The following is a 6584-nucleotide window of genomic DNA, read 5'->3' on the forward strand; positions in this document are numbered from 1 at the left end:
CACTAAAAGGCTAAAACTAAGGTCCGACTACAAATGGCCCAACTCATTTATGGGCCGTCAACAGGCTGAAAGACACACCGGGCCGTAAATTGGCCCAACATTAAATGGGTCGCTAAAAGGCCGAAAGATGTACATCCTGAAAATTAGCCCATCCCTTGAATGGGCCGTTAACAGGCCGAAATCACATCGGGCCGATATTGAGCCCAAATATATAGCGGCCTGTTAACGGGCTTGAACTGACGATGGGCTGCAATGGTGTCAAATCTTTAACGGGCCGAATCGGCACATCTCGTATGGGATGTGGGCTTAAATGGACCTGACACAAGTAGGCCTTATATGGGCCGACCTGCTAATTTCTACTAGGGCATCCTTTTTCACCTGAATGGGCCACTGTTGGGATGTGCCACGTGTCGACCTATCATAGGTGCCTCCTGTCCAATGAGTGGATGACATCTGTCCCAACGGTGAGCCAACACGTGTTTCCTCCGGCCAATGAGAATTTTACACGTGGAAAATCCCCATTGGTCTAGGCTGTTAATGGGTTATCAGATCTAAAACCGGACCCGATAGCTTAACGGCGACCCGTTACGGTGGATGCCACGTGTCGGTCACCCTTAATGAAAGCACTTTCAAGACGCGCCATTTATCTGTCAGAACCCCGATTCCAAGTCACATCGATCTAGCCGGTAACACCTCATATCACATTGCGGCCTCACGCACGGTATCCCCACGGGTGTCGCCTTACCATGGCCCGGGACCGTTTGCGCCTTTTGGCTCACGTATATGATAGTGTCGCTAGCATCCATATGACAGAGAACCCGGGCCGACATGGCTAGTCGTGAACCCAAAGCGGCGCAGACCTATGGAGACAGGCAAACATGAATCACATCGAGCATGTCGGTCATCAGCGAGTGAATCCGGGCTGTAGCACTGGGCTAACAGAACTTCGGGGAACCCGGGCTGTAGCAGGCTAGGCAGGACTCCGGATGTCACCGCGTGACATTTCCCCGAAGGGACAGACATAGGAACGAAGTGAAACACATGCCGGCCAGTTGAGTGTCCTGAGCAGTAGTGCTGGGCTAGCAGGACTCCGGTGAACCGGACTGTAGCGTACTACTATGGCTCGAGGAACACCAGACTACATTTCCCCATAAGAAAGGCTGCTAAGGATAAACAACTAGATTGTCGGATCCCACTCATACCAAGCATTTCAATCATACACACAATATGCCCGATATGAGTACATACAACATGGCATCACAACAAAACTCTACAACTCAAGTACTTTATTTAAAGGCTCCAGAGAGCCATACATAACATGTTCATACAGGTAGGGGTCACATGACCCGACACTCAAGTCATACAAGCATACAAGCACATGCGGAAGCAAGTAGTCTGAGTACAGACACTAGAAAGAAAGAAGGCTTCTCGAAGCCTGTCTATCTACATATGGCCCTCCATGGCCATGATCACTACCTGGGTGGCAAGTCACTCATCGACGTTGAGATCTACATAAAACCCGTCGGAGGGGACGGTGTTGTCGTCTGAAAACAGTAATTAAGCAAACATGAGTACAAAGGTACTCAGCAAGTCTTACATCAGAACCTACTATACATGCTCATTCTCAAGAAGGTGGTGGTGTTATTGCAGCAAGCCAGCTTTGACTCTTGGCTAAGCTATCCTACGAGACTCCACTAGTAAAATAGTTTTCGCACACGAGTCCACAACTCACCAACACAATACTCCACCGGGGATCCTCCCTCCTCATCCTACGAGAGGGCCATCCTTGGTACTCACACTTATCTTGAGTCTTTTAGTAGTATCCATTAACTTGTCTATGAACTGTATAGGCAACCAAGTAGTCCTTTACCGCGGACGCGGCTATTCGAATAGATTTATACCCTGCAGGGGTGTACTTCATCACACATGTTTCCACCACTTAGCGTCTGCACGCACGACATGTGCTCGGCAGACTTCAAGCGAAAACCGACGTGGGTGTAGACCATGACCTGACTAACCGCACAAGTCTCTAGTCCAGGTTTATTGCCTATTCAGGTTCCATCCGCAAGGAGATCCGGCCGGGGTGTCCTCAACGGCCCCAAACGATGTGTGCAGGGTTCCCGAGACACCAAATGGGCGACTCGGAACACCGTGCCACAGTGTATCTACCGCATCATAGCCCACCCCTAGGGTCAGCGCTACGCACGGCCGCCAACACATAACCTACAAACACCAGAAACTAGTTGCAACTCCTGGACAGAGGACGAGAGGGGTCAGTAAGTCGAGCGGGGTCATATTTCAGGGCCAATGTGTGGTAGTAGCTGAATCTTAAATCACGCATACAGATCTCAGTTCTTATGGACGGCCTCAATAAAACAACCCACCATGTACTCCTACATGGCCTCTCATCGATACCTTTACCAAAACATGTTCAACACCTCACTCACATTACCGACATAATCATTTCACTCTAGCCCATCACCCAGATGAACCAGACCTGACACAAATCTAAGCATAGCAGGCATAGCAAGGTAGGAATCACATACGTGGCTCAATCAACTCCTACACATGCTAGTGGGTTTCATCTAGTTACTGTGGCAATGACAGGTCATGCAGAGGATAAGGGTTCAACTACCGTAGCACACAGCAGTTTGAATCGCGTTGTCTCAATGCAGTAAACAAGAGCAGAAGTCAGAACATGGGTTTGTATCGGAATGATCAATGGGCTGCTTGCCTGATGTAGTGGTAGTAGGGTACTGCCCTTCAGACGGATACTCGGGGTTATCCTCGGAGGCAGAACCTACCACGAAAGACACACCGAACATAATCAACACATGACAATATGCAACAATATGATGCATGCTATGACATGGCAAAATGAATGTGTCTTGGCCTAATGCAAGCTAAAACAGAAAGGAATGAACTCATTTGAATCAAAGATTCAAATGTTAGTTCATTTAACATAGCCTTATTGGTGCATTATCTTATTTTGCTTAAACAGCAAGGTTATCTTGTTTTGTCATGCATGAAACCATTACAGATGGATAGATTGAATTTTTCTGATCATTTTTCATATATAATTTGTTTGATTTGGAGCTATGGTTGATTTTCTATGATTTTTAGAAGTTTTAGCTATTTTCTGGAATTTCCTATATAAAAATAAATCCAGAAAAAGAATAAATGCGTCAGCACTACGTCACTATGACGTCAGCGAGTCAAAGGCGCCGGGGCCAGTCAAACCTGACTGGTGGGCCCTGTTTGTCAGTGTCTCAGCTAATTAACAGGATTAAGTTAGTACTAATTAACTGTCAGTGGGGCCTGGGCCCACATGTCAGTGACTAAACTAATTAAAATTAGTTAACACTAATCCTAAACTAATTAGCAGGCCGGCCCCACCTGTCACGGGCTTAGGGGGGAAGTCAACTTGGGCCCACGCGTCAGTCCACGGTCAAAAAGTGGTCAAACTCGCCGGCGTTTAGCCGCCGGCGAGGCCAGACGCGGCGGAGCAGCGCGGGTTTTGCACTCCGGCGACCAAAAGGATGGCGGAGACCATCTACGTGATGCGGGGAGTGAGCCGCGTCGACTGGTGGCAGTGGTTGGAGCTGGGGTAGCCGGAAACGGCGGCGGCGAGCACCTCCGCGGCGGCCAGAGTTCGGGCGAGGTCGAACTAGTCGCTAGCAGGCACGGCGAGGGGCGTGCGGGGGTGCTACGGGCTCATGCGAGTGCGCTGAAGACGATGGTGTGCTCGGTTGCGACCCAACGTGGCTGTGGCCACGACGGCGACGTGCGGTGGCAGCGGCGAGCTTCGGCTCCGATGGCCATGGTGGTTAGAGGATGCGGACGAGCGTGGGGAGAGGGGGAAACGGTGGCGGAGCTCACAGCGATCACTAAGAGGGGCTCGGCTTGCTCGGAGATGGCTTGGCGACGGCGAATCCGTCGATGGAGTCCGGCGGCCGTGCTCGGGGAAGACGACTCGTGGCGGCGATGTGGGGCTCCCGCGGTGGCGTGGCTCGGGGTGGAAGGAAGAGGGGGTCGAGGCGGAGCCTCTGGGCCGGTCAGAGAAGCGAGGGAGAGGCGGTGGCCGCGGTGGTGCTTGTCGGCGGCGACGGCTGCGCTCGACAGGGGATGGGGAGAGAACCAGAGGGGGAAGAGGGGCACGGGGAGAGTGGGGAGAATGAGAGGGGAGCGAGGGGGAGTGCGTGGCACTCGTAGGCGCGCCCAGGGCGTCGGCAGAAGCAGGAGGTCGCCGGCGTGTGGCCGCGGGCACCGGCCACGCGCCTCTCGTCCTCCTGGCGAGAGGAGGAGGACGACTGGCAGGAGCCAGTGGGCTGGGCCGAGCTGGGCCAGGCCAGGCGACAGGTAAGCCCTCTAACTCTCTCTCTCTCTCTTTCTGTTTGCTTTTATTTATTTCCTGATATGTGTATTGAAATAGAATAAATACTATTTCATTTCCAAAAACTCTGGAAATATTCAGAGACACATTTGGGAATATTCCCAACTGCCTAAAAATGCTTCCAAAATTATTTGAGCACGTTAAAATATTTATAGCATTTAAAATGCCCAAATTCAAATACTTATGGCTTGTTCAAAAAATCCAGAATGGCTCCATAAATTGCAAGACCATTTTTGGCAGAGGTTTTAGTCAAGACCAAAAATGGTGGGCTTTTATGAAGGGCATTTTGGGTTCATTGAAATTCCAATTGTTGGAAATTAGCCTTTTCAGGGGGGGTGTTAGGGTTGATTAGGCCCCATTTCAAGTTTAAGAGAAATTTAAACATGATGCACAAGTTCATCCAACCCTAATGCATGACTAAAAGCAGGGATGTGACAACTCACCCCCACTCAAAACAATCTCGTCCCGAGATTTAGGATCCTCCGGGAAGAAGGTGGGGTACTCGAGTCGAAGACGATCCTCCCTTTCCCAAGTGGCTTCTTTCTCGGAATGGTGTGGCCATTGAACCTTGAGAAACTTGATATTATGGCGTCGAGTGGTACGCTCGGCTTGATCAAGGATACGAACGGGGTATTCCTGATATGAGAGGTTATCTTGTAGATCAAGCGTTTCGTGGTCCACTCCATGGATAGGATCCGCGAAGCAACGCCTGAGTTGAGAAACGTGGAAGACATCGTGAACTCAGGAAAGATGCGAAGGTAGTTCCAATTGGCAGGCAACTTCTCCTCGTTTGGCAAGAATGCGAAAGGGTCCGACGTAACGAGGAGCCAATTTGCCTTTGATACCGAAACGATGGGTTCCCTTTAATGGAGTAACCCGAAGGTAAGCCTTCTCACTGACTTCATAAGTCATGAGCTTATGTTTACGATCATATTGGCTCTTTTGACGAGATTGGGCTATTTTCAATTTCTCACGAATAACGCGAACCTGTTCTTCTGCTTCTTGAATCATATCCGGGCCAAAGAGTTGTCTTTCCCTGATTTCTGACCAGTTAAGAGGCGTTCGACATTTTCGTCCATAGAGAACTTCGAAAGGAGCTTTGCCCAAGCTAGCTTGATAACTATTGTTATAGGCAAATTCCGCGAATGGAAGGCATTTCTCCCAACCCATTCCGAATGAGATGACAGAAGCTCGGAGCATATCTTCCAGAATTTGATTGACTCGCTCTACTTGACCACTTGATTGAGAATGGAAGGCAGTGCTAAAAGAGAGACGAGTTCCCATAGCATTTTGGAAACTTTCCCAAAATCGAGAGGTGAAGAGACTCCCATGGTCTGAGTTAATTTCCAATGGGACACCATGAAGAGACACTATTCGGGAGATGTATAATTCAGCTAGCTGGCTAGCGGTGATACTCTCACGAACAGGTAGGAAATGGGCTACTTTGGAAAGACGGTCGATCACGACAAAGATGGCATTATTCCCTCTCTTGGTCCTGGGAAAACCAGTAATGAAATCCATACTGATTTTATCCCATTTCCACTCAGGAATAGCCAAAGGTTGAAGGGTGCCAGCAGGCCGTTGATGCTCTGCTTTAACACGACGACAGATGTCGCGGCTAGCAATATATTGAGCAATTTCTCTCTTCATCCTAGTCCACCAAAACCTCTGGCGTAGGTCTTGATACATCTTGGTACTACCGGGATGAATGGTGAGAGGGGAGTCATGAGCTTCCTTAAGAATCAACTGGCGTAAATGTTGTTTCTTGGGAACCACCAAGCGGTTCTTGAAGAAGACAACACCTCGCTCATCCATGGGAAAACATTTAGCAACTCCGCTAGCGATGTTTTCCTTAATCCGGGATATGCCCTTATCATGTTTCTGGGCAGTTATAATTTGATCCGTAAGGTTAGGCTTCGCCACCAGGGTGGATAGGAATCCTCGAGGAACAATGTGAAGATTAAGATTACGAAATTCCTCATGGAGAAGTGGTTGACTTTGTTGTAACATCAGGTTGTTACAATAAGATTTACGACTTAGCGCATCAGCCATGACATTGGCTTTGCCCGGGGTGTAAGTTATTCCTAAGTCGTAATCCAAGATCAACTCGATGCAACGTCGTTGCCTAAGATTCAAATCCGGTTGGGTGAAGATATATTTCAAACTTTGGTGATCGGTGAAGATCTCGCAA

This window comes from Triticum urartu, chromosome 1 (assembly GCF_003073215.2).
Source record: "Triticum urartu cultivar G1812 chromosome 1, Tu2.1, whole genome shotgun sequence".
Taxonomy (NCBI): domain Eukaryota; kingdom Viridiplantae; phylum Streptophyta; class Magnoliopsida; order Poales; family Poaceae; genus Triticum; species Triticum urartu.